Below are 24,884 nucleotides of genomic sequence, written 5' to 3' on the forward strand. Positions count from 1 at the left end.
TTCTGAATTGGAGTTGTCTTCCTTTGGTCATAAATTAAGGTAGAACGTGCAACTTGTGTAATTTTTTATAAAACAGTTTTCTTGGACAATTATGGTTATACAATTATACATCATTTTATAACTTGAATATCAGAGTACGAATTACAAATAATGCTTGACATGGGCATGTATAAGATCCCATTGCAGCATGTTAGGTACCGTAAAGATGAGGCCTAAAAATATAGTAAAATATAGCTGTTAAGCTTGTGACTTCGGGATTGTGATTGCCCAAAGTGGAATCTTTATCCCCAAAATTTTGCAGGAATATTTTTCATCTGACCTTTATGCAAATTATTAAACATTATTCTGGATATAGAATTCATGTCAATCAATGTTGCACATCTGTTTGGAGGAAATTGAAGAATGCGTGCATTATGTTATCTGGTCATACTTTGCCAAACATTGTACAATTTTTTAGTGAAATAAAAATCAGATGAGAAAAACATGTACCTTTTCATAGAAGGATACAAAAGCAACTTATTTTGCATTTTCTGTTACATTATAAGTGTGGAATCAATGATAAAACAAGCATATATCATATCTAATAAATATATTTAATGACATAATTTAGATATTTATACTGTGTACAGTAATATGATTTCCAAGTCACCAAGATAAAAATGTACTATAATGATATTTCTCCCTACAAACATATGATATACGGTATGGGTTATTCTCATTGTTGAAGGCCGTACGGTTGCCTATAATTACTTACATCCACTTCATTTGAACCTTGTTGGATAGTTGTCTCATTGGTAATCATACCACACCAAAAAAAAATATTTATTCAAAACGCAAAATATAAGAGATACTATACTTAAACTACAATGAGCATGTGTTCTTTACTAGACTAAATTAATAATATTAATAAAGTTATTATAAATCTGCTTGCTTTGTTTTATTGAAGTGTGTGTAAACCAACAAGATTTCAACACTCGACCCATATTTGTTTCTCTCAAATTTCAAATTTCAATATTTCGTGTTTTCTACATATTTCCACATATTCTTTCATTTGACATTGGTTTTGTGAATAGTTTTTTTTCGAAAATGAACACTTACTATGACACTTAACATATTCAAAAATTGAATTTGAATTTGCATTTAAAGATAAAGTTAGTGAATTGCATTTGAAGATAAAGTCAGTGAATTGCATTTGAAGATAAAGTCAGTGAATTCAATTTGAAGATAAAGTCAGTGAATTTAATTTGAAGATTAAGTCAGTGAATTTAATTTGAAGATTAAGTCAGTGAATTGCATTTGAAGATAAAGTCAGTGAATTGCATTCAAAAATTAAGTCAGTGAATTGAATTTGAAGATTAAGTCAGTGACTTGCATTTGAATATAAAGTCAGTGAATTGCATTTGAAAATAAAGTCAGTGAATTTAATTTGAAGATAAAGTCAGTAAATTTAATTCGAAGATAAAGTCAGTGAATTTAATTTGAAGATTAAGTCAGTGAATTGCATTTGAAGATAAAGTCAATGAATTGCATTTGAAGATAAAGTCAGTGAATTGCATTTGAAGATAAAGTCAGTGAATTTAATTTGAAGATAAAATCAGTAAATTTAATTTGAAGATAAAGTCAGTGAATTTAATTTGAAGATTAAGTCAGTGAATTGCATTTAAAGATAAAGTCAGTGAATTTAATTTGAAGATTAAGTCAGTGAATTGCATTTGAAGATAAAGTCAGTAAATTGCATTTGAAGATAAAGTCAGTGAATGAAGTCTGGTGTGAAATGACAATTACCATAGCAAACCTATTAATAGTCAGTAACTTTTTTTTAGAAGAAATTGACGATAAAATAAGTAAAAGAACCCTCCCAAATAGTACTATTTTTCGTAATTCAAATGTTAGTCTCCAAAGCTTGCAATTTTCTATCTGTTCTGTAGCTGGTCTTGGAAAGGATTCCTGGAAAGATAAATATGAACATATAATTTTCATACACCTATTTCCTTGATTATGGAGGAAATATTTGACATTTGGTAACTATCAATCAACAATAATTAATAATATATAATACACATGTACTATTACTGTAAACAGACTGTAAGTTTTAAGATATTGATTTAAAAATTCTAACAAAATTATATTTTTTTCTCAATCTTTGTTTTTTTCCATTTATTAGAGGAAATAAAATGTTTTCCAGTAAAAACATTCTGTCACAGATTAAAATGCTAATTAAAAAAAAATCTAAAGTTATAGCGTGATAAATGTATTACATTCCAAAAAAATTTAGAAAATTGTCATTTTTTGTTGTTAATGATGATGTATGGGAGATAACTCAAATTTGAATACACCTTTCAATTTTTTTGCATGAAAAATTCCAATCAGTCCGGGAAATCCTCCACAGATGTATAGAATATATTCTAGCAGTGGCGTAGCTACTATAGACGAAACGACGCACTTGCGTGCACTAACAAACAAGCCAAAATAAAAATTTATTGATTTTTTTAAAGAATGATTGAGAAAGAGTGTGAGAGGGAGGGAGTATCGATAAATACAATTTATTCACCGGAACTTATAAGAATATCCCGACTTTTCCATATTCAACCATCAGTTGTATCAGTTATTTTACCATCTTCTAAACGAATTTAGAGATCGATTGGCCGGTTAATTCAGAGGAAAGGTTTCTAGACCTTCTAATTCCACAGAATGATAAAGAGTTAAAACGCTAAGATCAGTTGCGTATATATATCACGCCAATGAGCATCTCGAGATCCAAAGAAATGTTGCTCGTTGGAATATTTATCCCTCAGCGAGATACCAGATCAACTATGTGAAACATTGGAAACGAAAAACGACAAACGACAAACAAAGAATTATATTCTAATATACTGTAATATTCTTCTTACGATGCCACAAACAACTGCAACTGAAACGGGTTAAAACCCCTCTTAGATATACAATGGGACAAGAACGGCTATCTTCTCTAACACTATTGCACATTCATGCTGATTTTGAAATTGATTTGAAAGAAGTTGTTGACATATTTGATAATACCAAACAAAGAAAAATGTTGCTTGCATAAATGAAACCAGTAAATTGTTGTTATTTGAAAATCACAGTTTACAAGTTATAAAACAGATGTTGACCCCTAGACGTCTTTTGTTATTTTTTTTGTGTCGTTTGGTTGCTGTCTTATATATAAACCACAATTTCGTTAATTCACATTAAAAAAATTGGAAGATACAGGTTTCAAATATTCGTTTCACATCGCTTCATTATTATGTGCTTTAACCAAGATGAAGTCACTCCCCCGGGAAGTCACTCTATCTTTACAATTTTGTCATTTTCGAAATTTGGTGTAAATGACAGATCTTTTATAGTCTCTGCAAATTTTATTCACAACTTTGTTGCTCTGTCCGGTTTAGATATATATTATTTAGACACTTGTCCATTGTTGAAGGGCGTTTGTAAATATCGTTTGACCTTTTTTTTCCATCTATGTCGATAGAATGCTGTCTGGCTTGCGTGTAACCATTTCCTTTAATTCCCATTTATCGGTATGTCAAGGAAATTGAATAATTGGATTGTTTTGAGTCGGTATAATTTGTTCTTCAGACTCCCTATTCCGCATATACGAATCAATCTTAAAAATGCATTACTATTGGTTTTATTGGTGCACCTTTTATGTATTGACTTGTTCGTGATCAGCTGACTGCTTTGGTCTCGTCATAGCGGCCAAAACCAGTATCGGGCCTATCTGACTAAGCCAATGATATTATCTATTTCATATTATTATGTTACAGCCTACATATAACAATATTGTTTGCATCACTCTTTGAAGGTCGATTGTCTCCGTCGAGTTCTCTTGCATATTCAATAGGCAAATTAGTAGATCAGCATTATACTGGTTTATAAATAAATTGTCGCCAATGAATCAGTTGAACACTCTTGTCCGTTTATCGAGGTATAACTAGACCCTGTCATTACACATATGTAATTCTAAAGAAAATTAGACAGAACAGATAAATTTCCAACAATAAAATTCTTCTTGGTGTTTACTTAATTCTCTGATCTTCCGGGGGGCTTCGCCCCATGCCCCCTACCAAGGCTTTACCCAAGACCCCTTGTCGACAGATTCTGCGTGCACTGCACGCAGAACCTGGCTACCCCCTGTCTAGGTAGTTTGAGGTGGAATTTACCGAATTTCTACAGTCACGCATGAAAATAATACCCTCACAACGGGATGAATTTGAATTGAAAAAAATTAAGACTTTTTTTGACACAAAAATGTATGTGTCTGGTTTCCCCTGTCTGAGTTATTGAGAGTACCATTTTTTTTGCACAAAATTTCAAAATTGGAGTGGCAATTCTGTCATGTGTTGATTCCTTTTATCAATTCAATACAAACTGTGATATTTCGTGTTGACAAACATCAAATATGCAAAAAGGCTGGGAACCCCCCAATTTCAGATAAGGAAATAAATAAGGAAGTACATAAAAACACAAAACTTGAAGTAATTTTGTCAAAGATGGTTCTATTCCAATGTAAATAATATTGTAAAGACAAATTTCAAATTTGTAGAAGTGGTAAGGTTCCTGCTGTACAAGGGAAAAATTGATTAAACATAATAAATGCAAACTGCATATGGTACAACATTATTTAGTTCTAAAAATCTTGAAAAAAAATTACGGCTTAAGTAAGACCTCCAAACTTCATATGTTGCAATACATTTTGTATCTCATGTTTTCTTTATTTACGAACTTTTGCCGGAGTTTGTTGTCAATCATTAAAAAACCTGTCCATTGGGCATAAGTAAGCATTTATTTTAAAATCCATCCTATTCAATTATTTTATTTTAATTATTATCATTTTATGATCAGAACAGCCATTCAATTGTAACTAACAGAACCATTCATTGAAATACAAACGACAAACACTTGGCCAAGATGAAGACGTAAGATATTTACATTTGACTGTATATTATTATAAATGGAACTCCTCACCAGTTGCAGTCGTGGTCAATTTATTCACCCCATTACTTGTTTGTTTGTCTTATTATTAGAAATACAAATTCATATTTAACCTTAAGGAAAATTATTTATTACATCAGCAAAAACACTGAAATTTATTTTCAGATTTGTTTACCATTTAAAGTAAGACACACTACAAAATTAGCAACGTTATTTAATTTATCCTGCAATCAGCCAAATAATGTACAAATTACAGGTACACAAATACATTATTTTCTTTATTTGTACTTGTCTCCGCTTCTATATTGAGCTAACGGTTATGTGATTATTTTCTTTTTGTGTACTGTTCATTTTGGGGCCCTCTTCGCGGTCCACGTTTAATCTATGTCGATTTCTTTGAAAAAATAAGACATTAATAACTTTATTAGGCACACATTACACCTAAAAGAGGACCAAAGGCTTGATAACAGTTATATGTATGACCGTACTTTGACCTATAATGGTTTACTTTTTTAAATTTTGACCTGGATGGAGAGTTGTCTCATTGGCACTCATATCACATCTTCTTATATCTATAAACAACAATATCATGATAACATTTACATAAAAATATAACAAAATATTAAACACACAACACAACAAATGACCTCAATTGCCCCCTGTCCTCAGATCCATAGACTGTTTAATAAAGGAGCCTAAAAATTTGCATATAAGTTTTCTTGTATCAAGATTAGATTATATCAAATAAAATTCTTGTTCATATTCAGTTTTTATATGCTTAAACAAAAAAAGTTTTTTGATCAAGAGATGATATCTTATTGTCATACATTTCTTTATATCTTTGCTGAAGTTCATTAACATTCTTATAGTACTTTTTACTAAGATTCTTACAGTCTCTGTATTTGTTTTTAGATTCATCTTTGGGTTTGGTTATTTCATTGTCGGACCTAATATGATTTACATGCGAGTACCATGAGTATATTATACCTTGTTCATGAAGTGACTTTGAAAGAGAATAATACTCTTTAAGTAAATCAGATGAATTTTCACTCAAAAGTCGGTCTTCATACAAAAGCAACTGTGTGAGCAATGAACCAATAAAGGGGGAATCAAGTGACACCTATTTAGATTTAAACAATTAAACCTTAAAGTGCAGGATGTAAATTGCTTGATAAAAAAACAGTATATACATTGTCGGAAATATACAATTTATTTATACTCGCTACGAAAAGAGAAAAGCTCGGCGAGCCTCGCTTTTCTTCCTGTTTCTAAAGCTCGTACAAATAAATGTTATATTTTCCGACACTATACATATATTGCATATTTCTGATTGCAACATATTTTGTTTGAAGATGTATAGATCTCAATTGGATTATATGAAGTAATTATCTTAAGATTATGTTATATTATCATACTTAACTATAGTAACCCCTATTCAAATTCAAATTCAGTTGTTACAGCATGTTTTGTTTCTGTCCATTGACATACAATATTACCCTTTCCATCCACCCACTGTACACATAAGCAAAAATAACTGTTTTGGAATATGTACACGGTAGAAACAAACCTCGGGTAAAAAGAAAGTTTAAAGGAGGAGGTATGCTATGGTCACTTTTTTTTGGCCCCTTGAATTCAAGAAAGAAAAAATACTGTAAATTTACCAAATAAAATCCTTCAGGTGTTCTTAAGATATTAGGCTGTCAGATATTAATATTTATATTTTTTAGTTTTGTCTTAGATATAATCAATATTGCTTTAAACTTCTTTCATCTAACTGACAAAAACCGTCAAAAAAGACTTATTAATAGTTAGATATGAGAAAAGCTTTACCCGAAAAGTTCCCCCGTGTTCATTTATCAATAAAAAAAAATGGTGACCACGGTAGTGTGTGTAATTTGTAGAAAAAAGATTTTTGTATAATATTCATTTATGAACTTTAGAATTCCTCCTACTTTTTGCTTGAATGTTTGAAAATAAAGATAAGATTCATATGGAAAATCATAAATCATTATGTGAATAAAGATTAGTCTTGAGACACAGGATCTACATTTTCGAATCTAAACTGTTTGAAATTTGCTTCGACTATACGTGAAAATGTGTTTATTTGTAGATTTCATTCATTGTAAGATCCTATCTGGACCAAAGCGTTTCCAGATTTTTAGAGATTTCTTTGTGTTATATTTTGGGAAATTTACTATATTTCCTGTAAATGTATGAAATTATGAGAAATCAAAAGAAACAACCAATCAATGCATTGAAAACAAATGACATATTTTTCACGTCAAAACATGAGTTACCTCCCATTGCATACTTTCCTTTATATTTACATTGTTCCTATGTAAAAACCAGTTCTTTCTTTTAAAAGATATCCGACGCATTTGATTTGGAGTATATGTGTAAAACAATCAATTTTATTATCTTTTGGTCATACATATTATCCGAATTGGAGCAATATTCATTTTGAAAACAGGCAATTGCTGCGATTGAAGCTGATTTCATTTTTCAGACAGTAATATATTATAGCACGCAGAAAAGATATTCATAAAAAAAAACACCATACCAACCACAATCACCATTATTTATTGTGAAGAGTGATTTTTAACTGAATCCCGTTTTTTTTAATTTCAGCTGTCAAATTGTTTCTCTGTATTCATTCAAATTTCAACGAGACAATTACAAAGTGTAACCATCAAAAAGTTACATCAATAAACCCAGGTGTAACCATACTATTTGTTGTTTAAACCATGATACATGTGCAAAATGGGAATAACCTACCTCAATAAAAACTATCTTAAATTAAAACTATAATCACTGACGCATTCATGATTCCTTAGTCCCCCTATCCTTTAGAATTAAGTCTTTAAAACTTTGTATCTTGATGGTTTCTGTGGTGAAGCTGTAACTGCGAACGTATCAATGATCATGGAGTCGCCAAATAATTGTATTGCGATCACACTGTGTATATTAATTGGACATGGAGTCCAAAAATATTTGTATTGAGATCACACTGTGTGTTAATTGGACATTGGGTCCAAAGAATTGTATTGAGATCACACTGGGTATTAATTGGACATAGAGTCCAAATCTTTGTATTGAGATCACGCTGTGTATTAATTGGACATGGAATCCAAATAATTATATTGAGATTACACAGTGTATTAATTGGACATGGAGTCCAAATAATTGTACTGAGATCACACTGTGTATTAATTGGACATGAAGTCCAAATAATTGTTCTGAGATTACACTATGTATTAATTGGACATGGAGTCCAAATAATTTGTACTGAGATGTATTCTGTGGTGTATTTTATACAAAATGCATCATATATTTACTAATTAAAAGCAAATTTAAAGTATTTTAAAGTTAAAGGCCATTTAAACCAAAAAAAAAAGTATTTCTTCTTTTTACTTTTTGTTACCCTTCAATGACCAATGCTTACACGATAAGCAGCATATACCGATTTTAAGTCTTTGATTTTATCCTTGCAATCGAACCCATGACCTGCTAAACCTGACAGTTCTTTGGTACGGGTTATTTGTCTTAATCTTTAAATCAAGTTGACTTGTAGTCTATTTGCAATTTTCTTTTTGTCCATGGTATTACCTGTTTTTCCCCGAATTATTTAATTTTTGATTGCGCCCTTGATTTCATCTCGCACTTCTTTTCAATTAAAAAAAAATGAATAATAGCAGGATTTGTTTTTAGAATAAATTCTAAGTTTAGAGGAACAATGACGTCCTTCTACAATTTCAGATAAATTTCAAGCAGTGAGTAATTTTCAAGAAGCAATACAAAACCTACAATTAAAGGTTGTTTATTTCTTGTCTTGAAATATGTGTTCATTTTTTAAAATTAATATTGAAGACATTTCTTTTTTCATATATTAAACTTACCTTTTATTGATGGGAATATGGATACGGTGGAGGGTACCCATTACCATAGCAACAGCTATAATCATGATAAACTTCCTGTTTGATTGGTCGATTAACAAACAAACAGTCATTTTTATATCCCTTTCCCGTCAATATCTGATGAAGAAATGTATCATGTGCCCTTGATGGCGGACACGTGCAATCTGGTCCCTGGTAACATGGCCGATGTTGATACACCCGTGGTCCTGGATAATACAGGGGAAAAGCTTGCCCAGTTTTATTGTTCATTAGCATTTCTTAGGAACGCAATCTATATAGACAAATCTAATCCAACTTGCATATGCGTTGTGACAGAGTTTCTTTAAAAGGTATTTGCTTCAATATTCTTCTGTACACATATACTCAGAACCTCAAATTGAAACCAGAGATTGTTTCACACTTTCAATATTTCACACTATTTGTTCACTCTTCGAAAGTTTTCTGTATGATTATTCAATCAACTTTTTACGAACTCAGTATAATTTAATGAAATCTTCTTCTATTAAACGAACGATCAACGAAAACTTGTAATATATCCTTCCTTTTTGACAAAATGAGGAAAACAAATCATTAAATAAAATGTTCCAGTCAGATCAATAAACGATTTAACTTGTTATTTTAAAAAAATCCCTTTATATGTAATAATAAATTCACAAATAATTTTCAGTGTAATTTCTTATATTACGTACGTCTCTACATAAAACTAGTTTTCTTTCTAATAGCGGTCAACAAAGAACGATAGAATTTATATATGACAAGACCAAGGTTGAAAAATTTCCAGAGAAATCTGTCAAGGTTTGTTAAAAAAAAAAACATAACCAAGGTTTTAATGTTTACGACACTCCTGTAGAATTCTAAAATATTTGTTCTAAAAGTTTATGTATAATAATTTCAGTGGTTTTTATTTAATTGAAGTGTCTTTATGTCTTATTTTTATACTTTAAAGTAATATCTTTTGTCTTTTCAATAATCTCACAACCAATATTAGGTCAAAAAATGAATTTCAATTATATTTTCCGATGATTTTATTTGACATTGTTGAGAGATGAAGGGACTTATTGAAGCGTGGGCAAATTAACATAGATTTGATTACACAGTGGCCTTGTGACGATCGTCTGTGACAGGGATGACGACGTGACTAGCCTATGATAAATGATATAAATAGATTTAAAATACAAACCAATTATTTGATTGGATAATTTACCAATGACAAAGTCTGAAAGAGTTATTGACAAAATAGGAGAGATGACTGCTGATTAACTTAGTCAATCAAACTAAGAAAATCGGTCAACAGAATAACTGCTTCCGGTATATCTTCTTTTCATTAAATAGAAACAGTTAGAATTATAACAGGAAGAATTTAATACTTTCAACTCAAATTATTTGAATTCCTTAAAAATTTGAACTAAAAAATGGTGCAATGAAAGAATTATAATTATATACTTAAATAGTCTTTAGCTGGTCTTCTGAATAGAATAACCACCCTTAATTCGTTATTTTAAAGACAGCTGCATGTAGAAATCTGTTTTACTATTGTTTACTCTATCAATGACGGACAACATTTTTATGTTCAATTAAAATGATAAGTGGGTTCACTGCTCTATACGCTTCTTATTTAATTCAACGAAAAGGTTTACAAAGAACATGAATAATTTGTATGAAAGTTCAAATTTTGTCTCGAATAAAACAGGAAGCATTAAGATATCTACAAAGGAATCAATATTGTAGGCAGATATTATATTTTTTTTTAGAAAAAATATATTAAAATGCTAGTCCAAAAATATATTTAATATCTTTGTTTAAAGATATGTTGTAAAAAATATCTTTTGTATAGGACAAAGGCTCAAATCTCAAATAAATGTTTTTGAAGTAAAATTATTCTTTATATAGATTTCGATTGGATAGATGCGTTCAACATAGTCACCAACCTTTTAATTTCATATAGTTGTTAGTAGTTTTTCAAACATTCAAATAATGTCTTTAAAGTCTTTATATTTTCCAGAATTGACTTTCAACAAGAGCCGTCAAACTCTTACATTTGAAACCAAGGATGTTAAATATTTATATAATGGAGAAACTACTTGTCAAATAGGGATAAAAAAGATCAGCCAAACCACCAAAGTTCAATTTTGCCTGAGGGAATTAGAACGACAATTTCTCAATAACTTCTTAACTTTTATCAACCGAGAATTCATATAAGTTATGTCATCAGTAATATCAGTTACGAAGCACTGAATAATGGTGATATTCTCGGGTACCAGCAGTATACGAACAAAGGTATCAACAGAGTGCTTTAAATTAAAAAAAAACACTTCATAAATTCGGTGCGACTGAAGTCTTTTCTGGATTTACACTCATCGGGAATGCACAAAATGAAAAACTTGAAAGAAATTCAAAACTCACATATTACAGTTAAATGTATCAGAATATCAGTGCCATGTCTTAAGTTTATTGATAGTGACAGACTTTTTAACGTGTCAAGTTGAGGTGACCACAAATCATGGTAAAATAGTCTGGGAATGTGATTAAGGAAGGACGACAAAATCGGGGTCAAATCAGAAATAATACATCCAATTGAAAAAGGTCAAGTCATAGCAAAAAAATTGCACTAAATTTAAGTTGATGTCACCACCAACTGATGGTAAACTACCTTTACCCAAACTTTTGTTTTTAAAGTGTACGGATTTCTAACTTTCACACTATAAGGTTTAAAACACCAATTTTTTACGGAAAGTGACTGTACCAAAACATTTCGTAACGTCTTAGAGACTTCCACTTTTTTATGTTAAGTGAACCATGGCATCAGGATCAAAACAGTAAGGCGTGTTAGTGTTTTTTTAGTTGATAGGAGAGAGAGAGAGAGAGAGAGAGAGAGAGAGAGCTATTCCTGATGCAAAACCATCTTATGACGAATGAAATCAATTTCAATTGTGAAGAAAGTTCCTGTAAGTAAAGAAGACAAAATTTTAATATTTTAGAGGAAGACAACAAGAATATTGATAAAACAGAATCATTGCATTTTTATGAATATTTGTTTCAGAAGATTGGGTCTGCGAAATAAACAAAGGATATCAGATTACCATTTAACGCTATTGATTGTATCATTGGTGATCTTCAGCAGTGGCAGAACAAGTGAAAGACTTAATATAAGAGGTAATGATATTGATCCGATGTATGTTAATTGTGACTTGTATGAACCAGAACAAGATGCTGTCTAAGGTCAGTCGGCAATGTTATTGATGGACATTGCAGATACACAGTCTTGTTTAACATGTCAGCATCTAGATGACAATTACAAATGTTTACCAGAATATCATAGAAAAATGCCAAGCAAGGTTGAAAGGAGTAGCTGCTGTCAAATGAACTCTAAAACTTCTTTAAAACATATGGCTAGATTAAAATCATAATTTAAAAGAAATACACAAACCATGGATGATATGATTTATATTCTGCCTTACATGTGACAAATGGATATCTCAAGTATGATAATTGATCGATACCCTACGTTATTCATGGCTTTCACCTGAAGTTATTTCTTAAATAACAATAAAATGTGCTTTGATCGTTCCAATTGGTTCAAAATGTCCAATAAATGATGATTGGGAATGGCGATTTTCATTTTCTGTAGCAGTAAAAGTCCTTTTCATTTCTTGCATTCGTGGCTCGTTTGCTTTGTTATGCTTTCTTAAAAATGTTGAGGATTTAAAAGATAATACTTAAATACATTGATGTTGCTTATTTCTGATGATTCAGATTGAAGTTCTGCAAGACTAGACAATGTCATACAATATGTTATAGTATGTTTGCAGAATTGTTTTCGTCATTGCAACATTATTCTATTTCTGAATATAATTTGTTTCACGTGAGTTTGAAGGCGTATTTGGAAAAAAAAACAAGAAGAACTTGATAAAACTGCTTAAAATTTTATATGAACAAGGAATTCAGTCTTTTTTTCAGACATAGACAAACTGCACGATAGCTGTACATTTTCATACACAATCAACTCAATATATGTCCAAGATGTATTTCGAACCTCTTCTTTTTGCTTCAAAAACATTATGAAAGGAGTATCATATTCTACTGAACCGTTAGCTTCATCATTCAAAACGAAATTTTCTCGAGATATTTTGATTTTCTTTATGGCAATAGCCAATCAATGTGTACTATTAATTTCACATATTCAGTGCTCTCCTATACATACAAGTATGTACATATTAGTATGTTAAGATATGTATATTCAGATGTAGTAACTGGATGGTTGATCTCGGTATCTTTCTTTTGTGTCCATGAAAACTACTTGACATCATTAGACCTGATAAATTATGCTTTTTCGAAGATCACAGGAGAAAACGTTTTGTCTATATTTATCCCAATGTCACTTTAACAGAAAATCAGGAATCAAAAACATCTTCAAAAACGTTAGAAGTTTGCCATCTTTTTTTCAAGAAAAGTCACATTTAATTCCAAAAAACTGCAGCAAAACGTTATAAAATATACCATTACTTTGAATCCATTCATTTTTGAAAACTTATTCAAAAACTCTCTTCACAACGTAATTTCATGTAATTTGCTATGTGTCAAGGGGACAAGTTTAATATACCAAGTGCTGCACAAAGATTACGTATGTTTAATGTGTACAATCAAATTATACGTATGTTTAATGTGTACAATCAAATTATACGTATGTTTAATGTGTACAATCAAATTATACGTATGTTAAATGTGTACAATCAAATTATACGTATGTTTAATGTGCACAATCAAATTATACGTATGTTTAATGTGTACAATCAAATTAAGACATCCATACCTTTCCAAACAACACGAACTAAGAATGCATGTTAAATAAGAAGAAATAATTTTTCAGGGGTGTAAGTAAAATATTATGAATTTCGAACATAAAAAAATGAAGGAGACAGTAGTTTACCGATGTATAAATCTCGTAGATCGAATACAAAAGTGTCAAATCAAGATAAGAAACAAGTTTTGAAGGAAAAGACCGATTGCGTAGCTAAACAGCGATGTTTGCAACAGTTAATTGAAATTTTTACTTCTTGTTTATGTATTGAAATAAACATAGTAACATACACATTTTATATCTTTAAATTGCTGTATCATAATGAAAACTATTCCATGTTAAATGTGTACATCTTCTAATTACATATGAAAACGTAATTAAGAAAACAATTTAAAAAATACAAACGACTAAATTAGGATAACAAATTGTTTTTATTTGCTTTCAGTCTAAACTATCAATTAAGTGTGGAAGTATTGGTTGCAAGAAATTTTACCTTGCCAAATTTCAATTTTTCAAATCTTTTTTTGTTTGCCATTATAACGCTAAAATAACGATTGCTGTAGGATACATAACATTTTTTTAAAACAAATAATTTAAGTAGAACTGTAAAGAAATGGCAAATTCACTTCAAATTAATTTCTTTTATTTTTAGTCAGTTCAATATTATTTAGGTTTCTTAAAAACGAATACATGATAATATGAAATAGTTGTAAGAGAAATGATATTGGGTGATATTAAAAAAAGAACCTACTGAAGCTCATTGCTTAGTTTATCTAACCTCTTTATAGCACAATTGTTTTTTTTTTATAAACCTATATCATATCAAAACGAAAAGAAACATAACAGAAAAGAGTTGAAAAGATGCTTTATCATTGCTTTAAATCTTTAAGAGTAAGCTAGTCGGAAATAAACTATCAAATTTAACCACCTTCTTCCTTGTTTAACCACATCTTCTAATTTCAATATTGCGGTATAAGAAAAAATTTCATGCAGAAAGACATTATGTTCATTACAGATCTTATGACACAACACCAGAAGTAAACCAAAACAAAATTAGTTCTAGGCATGGTGGTTAATCAAGGCATAGGTTATTTACCGATTTTGAAATCTCATAAATCGTTTTAAGAAGGCAAATCAAGGTTACAAACTGAGGAAATCGAATTAACTCTAACAGGAGCGACACTGGTTGGGTTGACAAGTTGGGCGTCACCTTTTTGTTAGCATCAGCCACCAAGCAAATCGACATGCAGTCAAAATGTCACAATCGGGTATAGGAAACAATCGGTTAAATTACATATTAAACGAATATTATGGTATCTAAAAAAATCTGTATCTACGAAAACATGTCGCTAGTGAATTGATAAATAGACATATATAATCAGTGTTAAAAGTAATTTAATTTTTTTAAACGAAATATAATTATGATGTCATATATGATAATATCTTAAGATTATTTAAGTAAATCTTTATTTTGGTTTGAAATATATTTGATCCTTTAACAATATGAATGCAATGCCTGTGTGTACACTTCCGTTTCTTAATAGAAAAGTTTCGGTAAAAGTGAACCTATGACCTCAAATATTATCTTCTAAGAAGTGTTGTTTCATCATATGATCCAAACATATATCATTGTACAGTTAAAGAGGGACGAAAGATACCATAGGGACAGTCAAACTCACAGATCGAAAACAAACTGACAACGCCATGGCCAAAAAAAGACAAACAGACAGATAATAGTACAGATGACACAACATAGAAAACTTACGACTAAGCAACACGAACCTCACAAAAACGGGAGATGATCTCAGGTGCTCTGGAAGGGTAAGCAGATCCTGCTCCACATGTGGCACCCGTCGTGTTGCGGAAGTAACTTATCATAAACGTTAAATACTTGGTGTTTTTACCTTGTAGCATCTTTAGCGTATCTGTAAAAATGTTGTACCAACATTTACACTACTCTGATGTTTTTGTAAAATAATATTTAGAAGTGTCTAAGTTAATATATAATATAACTGTAAAAATGCTTTATTTGGCAAAACGTGTAGAAATTTTTGGACCTCAATGCTCTTCAACTTCGTACTTAATTTTGCCTTTTTAACTTTTTTTTATTCGAGCGTCACTGATGAGTCTTTTGTATACGAAACGTGCGTCTGGCGCAAATACAAAATGTTAATCCTGGTATCTATGATGAGTTTATTTAATATCAGACTGGTACAGGACTGATCCATTTATTCCTGAAAAAAAATCATCGTGGCTCATACTGGTTTGTCTCAGTTGTCTATTTATTTTCATCAGTGTGTAAAAAAGAAGTTTTTTATAAGCTAATCTAAGTAAGCATCGTATTATAAGTGTATACAGTTGATATCACTTTATCGTTGTATTATACAGTGTTCAGTGACTCTCTTTTAAATAATCATTGCAAATGGTATTTCGATTAATTAGATATAAGAAGATGTGGTATGAGTGCCAATGAGACAACTCTCCATCCAAGTCAAAATTTATAAAAGTAAACCATTATAGGTCACAGTACGGTCTTCAACACGGAGCCTTGGCTCACACCGAACAGTAAGCTATAAAGGGCCCCAAAAAATTACTAGTGTAAAACCATTCAAACGGGAAAACCAACGGTCTAATCTATATAAAAAACGAGAAACGAGAAACACTTATGAACCACATCAACAAACGACAACTACTGAACATCAGATTCCTGACTTAGGACAGGTGTAAACAAATGCAGCGGGTTTAAACGTTTTAATGGTACCAAACCTTCACCCTTTTTCTGAAACAATAGTGTAACATCACAACATAGAAAGACACACTATAAAATATCAACTGAAATAGCTTAACTCAATCAAAGGACATATTAACACCATTGAACATACACTGAACAAATAAATTTGACCTATGACACAATGTAAATACAAAATAAATAAACTAAGGGAAGAATAATAAAAGTAACATGTTATATCGGTAAGAAATGTTAAACAATTAAAGAAAAACAATATGCTCGAACAAAAATACCATCCATTTGCAATAACTTTAAACACAGGTAAATGAAAATATTGTTGTTAGGTATACCTGTACAGTACCAATAGAGAAAGGAAATATTTTTACAAAATAAATAATTTTGAATACAAAATAAATAAACTAAGGGAAGAATAATAAAAGTAACATGAAGGTCATATAGATCAAGGCCTCAGGTTCTTCTGCCATATCTTTTCCTTAAAATCTTATACAATAATTAATATATCGATTTTTATTTTCATAATTTAAAAAAAAAACGGGATCATTTGTATCATTGTTTCCGTGTCATATTTATAGAATATTGTTAAATCAATTCTGAGCGAGGACTTGCCAAAAAGGACATTTATAAGTGCCACAGAATACATGTAAATCCATGTCAAGTAACTTGATATTTTTAGATTGTAGAATGTAATCAAAGTACTGAAGTACTGAACATCGGATGACCACAAGTTCTTGAGGATGGTCAAAAGCACTTGTCTCAGAAAAAAAACAACATATCTCTTTACCTGAAACTGAGGTTAATGTACAGAGATATATTTTTTTCTAGACAAGTGCGTGCGAGTATGATGAATAAATGACAGGAAATTCAACTTCACCGTAATAACTATTATATTGTAGTGATACAAATCAGTATACACTGATTTGTTGTTATATATTATATTAAAATAACAGTTACATATATATATGATTTGCATCCGTTTGTATATCATTCTATTCTACTGTTCTAATAATAGTGCAATGCAAGTGCATGGTGGACACTTTTCTGTAAAAATTCGATTTTTCTAAGATTGGATACGAGAAGGCATTCATATTTTCCCGCAAAAACAATTACAGAGTTACCGGTCCTGTCGCAAAACGTTCTTTGAGATATTCTTCCGCATGCTTTAACACAATTTTTCGGTACGTGTGCATTGATATTATCAATGATTTTTTACTTATATATATATATATCTAACTACAAAACATTTCACATTATTAATTTATGTTGTAAACAAAAATATTTTTATCAGTATTCATTGAAGAGATGTATTTATATCAAATGACAAGGAATGTTATTTTGCACTCGTTTATGTGCGCATATTTATCATGTTTATGGATCGGTTACAAACCCAAAACTAATTTACATAATGGAAATCTAGGCGATAGCAATACATCGGAGTGACCTCAAGGTCATCTCGATGTAAAAATGTAGATGTCGAATATCAAGGGGAAATTCAATGAATCACTACTTAGTTGAAATGTGACTGTATGAAGTAATATCAAAGATTCAAGAATAATTTCCTTTTCAGAACAATACAACTTCATCCCAGTTGATCGTGACACAAACTTATTGTATATTTATCATGATCATCCGTTTGGTCTTTGAATTTTTTATTTTTTTTTTGCATGCTCTGTGTTGAAGGCCGTACTTTGACCTATAATGGTTTACTTTTACAAATTGTGACTTGAATGGAGAGTTGTCTCATTGGCACTCATACCACATCTTCTTTAATCTAAATAACATACGCAAAAAGAAAATGACACAAAAGAATACAAACTAGAGGCTCTCAAGAGTCTGTGTCGCTCACCCGTATTTACTGTTGTTTTTGAAATCATGTAAAATAAGGTTAAAATCATAATTAATAGTATTAGATACTATATATTATTACATATTAGATACTACAATAATATTTAAGATAATAACAAAAAACTGCAAAAATTCCTTAAAATCTCTAGTTCAGGGGCAGCAACCCAAAAACGGGTTGTCTTTAAATTTCAGGGCAGATAAATCTAAACCTGATGTCAGATTTGCTCTAAATGCTTTAGTTTGAGAGATATAAACCAAAAACTGCATTTTATCCCTATGTTCTATTTTAAGCCATGTTGGTGTTAGGCGGGGTCATCGGATTCATTTTTTAAACTAGATAGTTTTTTACCCTAATAATGATTGTGACCAAGTTTGGTTAAATTTGTCTCAGTAGTTTCAGAGGAGAAGATTTTTGTTAGATTACAAAAATTTACCAAAAAATTGTTACAAATTGGTTATAAGGGACAATAACTCCTTAAGGGGTCAATTGACCATTTTGATCATGTTGACTAATTTGTAGATCTTACTTTGCTGAACATTATTGCTGTTTACAGTTTAATTCTATCTATAATTATATTCAAGATAATAACAAAAAACTGCAAAATTTCCTTAAAATTACCAATTCAGGTGCAGCAACCCAACAATGAGTTGTCCGATTTGTCTGAAAATTTCAGGGCAGATAGATCGTGACCTGATAAACAATTTTACTTCATGTCAGATTTGCTCTTAATGCTTTGGTTTTTGAGTTATAAGCCAAAAACTGCATTTTACCCCTATGTTTTATTTTTAGCTGTGGCGGCCATCTTGGTTGGTTGGCCGGGTCACGCCACACATTTTTTAAACTAGATACCCCAATGATGATTGTGGCCAGGCAGATTTGCTCGAAATGCTTTGGTTTCAGAGATTTAAGCCAAAATCTACATTTTACCACTATGTTCTATTTTTAGACATGGCGGCCATCTTGGTTGATGGGCCAGGTCATCGGACACATTTTTTAAATTATATACTCCAATGTAGATTGTGGCCAAGTTTGGTTAAATTTGGCCTAGTAGTTTCAGAGGAGAAGATTTTTGTAAAAGTTAACGGACGACGACGACGGACGACGGACGACGGACGACGGACGACGGACATCGAGTGATGAAAAAAGCTCACTTGGCCCTATGGGCCAGGTGAGCTAAAAATGACCACAGCACAATGACATAATAGAGGGATGTACAAGTACCAAGCAACTCGTAAAGAATATTACAAAAAATGGACGAAACAGTAAACGTCAAATTTAGGTCAACCATACTGACTATTACAAAAAGATGTTAAAATTTTGATTATCAACTGTTCATGATATATATGATGTGGTTTAATTTATTCAATATCATAAATGATCTATTTACAGAAAAAATGATTCGATATAAACCTACAATCTAAATATCACGGGGCTTCCTATTCCTATGAAGGTATACACAGAAACGCCGCAGGGAATGAGTCCCCTTTTTGAACCGTCAACTATATCAATAAGTTGCAATATCACCAGGTAAATTTTAGTTGTTCAGTAATTTTCATCTTTCGATTAGATTTCTTTATATATGCTGTTTTATCCTTTTAAATCAAGTTATGATTTTAAAAAAGTGTATTTCTGATAACTGAGAAATATATGAATGGGCTATGATTTTTACATGACTACAATATATCAATAGGAATGTTTTTTTTTTATTAAATCCCAGCCACACACCTGTTCCCAATATTCATGTTGAGACTTCCGTACATAATACATATCATCCAACAGTTCCCTAATAAATTGATTCATATAAACATGCGGAACGTTTATCAATGTTGAAGATCAAATGTTCGCTGATAGGGATCGCGTTCACTGATCTGTAACATCTTGCCCGTCGAACCCAGTTCCGTAAAGAGGATATCTATTAGAGAACATTAACACTTTTATGTAATGCATTTTGTAAGATTTCTATATGTTAAACAAGTTTTTTTTCTAGTCAAATCATATTTAAGATAAGTTGCTTAATTTCAAGAAATGAAACAATAGTGTTTTGATAGACTGAATAAAATGCACAAAATGTAAAAGCATTCTACATGTACAGCTTTATGTGAAAATAAATATACAAAAGTATGCGAGTCGGCAAATACTTAGATGTAATGTTTTGTCGTCCTTATATCTTGTTTTATATCTTTATTTAAATTCAACCAAGATATTTTATAATTTCCTCTTATCGCCCTATTAAATTGCGGAAACTGTAAGTATAAATTTTGCTAGATTGAAAATGAAAGGTTAGCTCTTTCTTGGAAAGTCACATGATGCATATAAATACATTCTAACATTAAAATTGAATACTTCTTTTACTGTCTGTTAACACGAATACATGGATAAACTATTGGTATACTTTTGCATGATTGAAAGTAAGAGGTAAGCTTTAAAGTCATGTCATTTTTATTTTTGTATTGTTATAAGTACGGAACCAAAGCAAATAATGTAAACAAATTTACAAAGTGCATATTCTAAATCTAATTGATTGTTTGATTATCAAACCAAAACTAGAAGTTTAAACTTATATATATAAACTTTCTTTACGAATCAAGATCGGTGTAGGTACTTTTGATTGCAATTATCTAAAATACCGTAAAATTGAGAATGGAAATGGGGAATGTGTCAAAGAGACAACAACTCGATCAAAGAGCAGAAAACAACCGAAGGCCACCAATGGGTCTTCAATACAGCGAGAAAATCCCGCACCAGCTTCAGCTGACCCCTAAACAAAAATGTATACTAGTTCCGTGATAATGGACGTCTTTGTTAGATGTATTTTTATTTGTATCCGTCTGATGAGTTAAGCCTTTTTCAACTGATTTTTATAGTTCGTTCTTATGTTGTACTGTTACACCACTGTCCCAGGTTAGGGGGAAGGTTGGGATCCAGTTAAAAGGTTTAACCCCGCCACATTCGGTATGTATGTGCCTGTCCCAAGTCGGGAGCCTGTAATTCAGTGGTTGTCCTTTGTTGATTTGTTGCATATTTGTTTTTCGTTCATTTTTTGTACATAAATTAGGCCGTTAGTTTTCTCGTTTGAATTGTTTTACTTTTGTCATTTCGGGGATATTTATAGCCGACTATGCGGTATGGGCTTTGCTCATTGTTGAAGGCCATATGGTGACCTATAATTGTTAATTTCTGTGTCATTTGGTCCCCTATGGAGAGTTGTCTCATTGGCAATCATACCACATCTTCTTTTTTATAGTCATACTAAACTCCGAAATATAAAAAAGAAACAAACTAAAATTAAAAATCATACAAAACTAACAAAGGTCAGAGGCTCCTGACTTGGGACAGGCGCAAAAATGCAGCGGGGTTAAACATATTTTTTTGAGATCTCAACCCTCCCCCTATACATCTAGCCAATGTAGAAACAAGAAACACACAGCAATACGCACAGTAAAACTTAGTTAAAAAGAAGTCCGAGTCCGATGTCAGAATAGGTAACAAAAGAAACTAATCAAAATGTATCTTTACGAACTAAACCTTATGATCTTATTGATCTTTAGTACAAGGATCACATAAGGATAAAGATCAACACATCTTGGAGTATTCAATATCAGATGGCTGTCGCCACTTGCCTAAAGAAAATATAAACAAAAATGACGAAGTCCATATTTTTGTATTAATTTGCCCCAAATGATCAATCACCCAGAAATATTACAACTATCTAGACCATTGCTTGCCCTTTGGATATGTCACTATAGGCAATAAGTTATATCGATTATCTATTTTTAAGTTCTACATTTGATAACTTAAAACCTGTGTTAAGGATCAAATTGCCCCCGTTCAAATCCATATTTGCACTATATATCTTTTAAGCTAGTCTTGTGGTTAACAGTAGTATCTTTACTTTGCAATAAGTCATAAACAAAGATGAGAGTTGTTAGTTACAAGAAAGATTTTAAACCCAGAGATCGAAGAAGTGAAGTTGAAATAATCCCTTTGATATTTTATGCTCGACATCAAGGTTCCAATTTGGGATAAAAACGTCGTATTTACCCTGGCAGTTTGCTGAATATAAACTGACATCTCTGTATTGTTATCCAATCACAAAACTCGACACATTTGTAATTCGTAATATAAAACTTTACTGTTTACTATTGATTTTTAACGTATATGTAGATATACAAGAAAATCATTTATTAAAATCTTAATTGTAAAAAAAATATTTATTTGTAGGTTTAAAAATAAAATAAAATAAGTAGAATAAGCTGCAAGAACACTTATGATGACTGCAACTAAAACAGAGTCACTGCACTTGTATGACTATCTGTGCTGGAAAATTGGATCTGACAAAGAAGTGAAGGGTAGGAGATTAACTTTCATAGCTATTGATACTTCCTTTAAATTCCAAATAAGCAGTTGCAGTAAAAGTGAAGGACTGGATATAAAAGGTAGTGACATTGATGTGATGGTCATTAATCCAAACTTTAAAGTGTATGAATCAGAAAGAGAAAATGTGCAAGTTCAGAGGGCAGCGCTAATTATGGACATAAAAGATACACATCCATGTTTTACACGTTTATGTCTATATACAAATTACACCAATTTACACAATGATCACAGAAAAGTGCTAGAGCAGCATGGAATGAAGTATTTTTTGTCAAATAGACTATATAAACAGAATTTTTCTAAAAGTATAACTCAAGTTCGGCCTATGTTTAATAAAATCCATGGTCCATGTATATCAGATGACGATGACGAGTATGATCTTGCATTCTGCCTTAAATGTGACAACTGGATATCACAAGCAGTTCCATGGATCAATCGACCACGTTCATCATGGCTGTCACCTGAAGTTGTTAATGAAATTATAATGAATGGTGTTTTATTTGTTCCAATTGGTTTTAAGGGTTCAATCTATGAAGATTTGGAATGGCGTATATCGTTTTCTGTGGCAGAAAAAATTCTGATATTTTCTTTCAATCATACACAGTTGCTCTGTTACGCTTTGCTTAAAATTGTTCTGAAAGAAATAATAGAAAAAGATGAAGATTTGAAAACTTTACTGTGTTCATACTATTTAAAAACATTGCTGTTTTGGGTTTCTGATGACGCAAATCCCACTACTTGGAGGCCAGACAATATCATACCATGTTTCATGGCATGTTTGCAGAGACTTTTATATTGTGTAGAATATTCAACATTGTTACATTATTTTATTTCTGACTGTAATTTCTTTACCTTGCGTTTTAGTACAGAGTTGGAAAAAAAGACAAAGTTAAGCAATCTGCTTAAAAATTTATATCAACAAGGAATTCGGTGTTTGTCAGCCTCTGAAACACTCCATGATTACACTAAATGTTACACTGCAATCAACAAACAACTTAATATCAATACTAGATTAGTACAGGAGGTATTACAAATTTCTCACAATTTCCATACACCATTTGATAAAAGAAGATCCTGTATTTTACTGAAATGTCTACATCACCCGTCTAAACAGTTTTGTCGAATGATATTTTTGTATACTTTATGTCTGCAGCACACCAGGTTTTACCAACAATATCATTCACTCATGCACAAAATAACAAACAACAATACTATAGGTACAAGTATGACCTCAGTCATTTATTGATAGGTGTACATTCAGATGCAGTAACTGGATGGTTAATGTTGGCATCTTTCTTTCATGTCCATAAGAATTACTTAATATCATTAGATCTTATACATTATGCTTTGTCAAATTTTACAGATGAGAAATGTGATCATTTATTTGCAAGCAAGACTAGTATTATACTGACACCAAAACAGCAATATGCACTGGATATGATGAAAAATGAAAAGCTTTTAACAACTCTAAAAACATTAACAATTACTAATTCTCAATTTGCATTTAAGTCGCACATTCTTCCCAAAGAACTTCAACAGGATGATATGAAAGGTAATAGTTCTTTTCATCCATTAGCATTTGCACATTTCCTCAGATTTTTGTGCTTTTTCAATCTGCATGACTTTATTTCATGTCGAGATGCTATGCAAGACTTATCACTGTCAATTAAAAAGATGCTTCTGCCTAAAGATTTTACCAGTACGTTACATTTACGATCTTCCTTATTTGTTGGTATAGTAGCACAGATGTTGGGTGCAACAGATTCAGCCAGAGAGTATTTTAACCATATTGCCCAACTTGATAAGGCCAATTATACCAGCGCTTCAACTAGACTTCGAGAACTGGGATAAGACCACTTATTTTTATTGTATCTGAGAGCACTTTAACTCTAACCGTAATGATTCTGGACGTATTCGTTTGACAGTTGACATTTAAAAGATATGTCAAATAATCATTAACATCATTATTATTAATGAATACATTCGAGTTCATGGGGGTTGATGCGGGGTAAAATACTTGTTGTTCTTTGTACAAGGATCACATAAATTATTAATAAATATATTTGAAGATGAAGTGTTTGGAAGGCAAAATCTTGCGCGCTCTGCCCACACATCTTTGGTTAAGAGTATCTTAACTATGTAGTCTTCACAATACCAAACTCCTATGCAAAGTTTTTCCGATTTCAATTTCCTTTTATCAATTGACCGTTTAACGGTTATTTTCTTAACCATTACTGTTTTCAAGACACT

General features: G+C 31.2%; 1 long non-coding RNA gene across 1 annotated transcript; it reads right to left on the reverse strand.

Moving 5' to 3' along the window:
* Positions 1–574: 574 nt before the first annotated feature.
* On the reverse strand, positions 575–9,675 carry LOC127738785 (uncharacterized). The gene is made up of 2 exons (XR_008000164.1): positions 8,853–9,675; positions 575–1,947 (listed from the first exon to the last, which is right to left on the reverse strand). It is a non-coding gene; the product is annotated as an uncharacterized LOC127738785 (long non-coding RNA).
* Between the last annotated feature and the right edge of the window lie 15,209 nt (positions 9,676–24,884).

Source organism: Mytilus californianus, unplaced genomic scaffold (assembly GCF_021869535.1).
Source record: "Mytilus californianus isolate M0D057914Y unplaced genomic scaffold, xbMytCali1.0.p SCAF_4, whole genome shotgun sequence".
Taxonomy (NCBI): domain Eukaryota; kingdom Metazoa; phylum Mollusca; class Bivalvia; order Mytilida; family Mytilidae; genus Mytilus; species Mytilus californianus.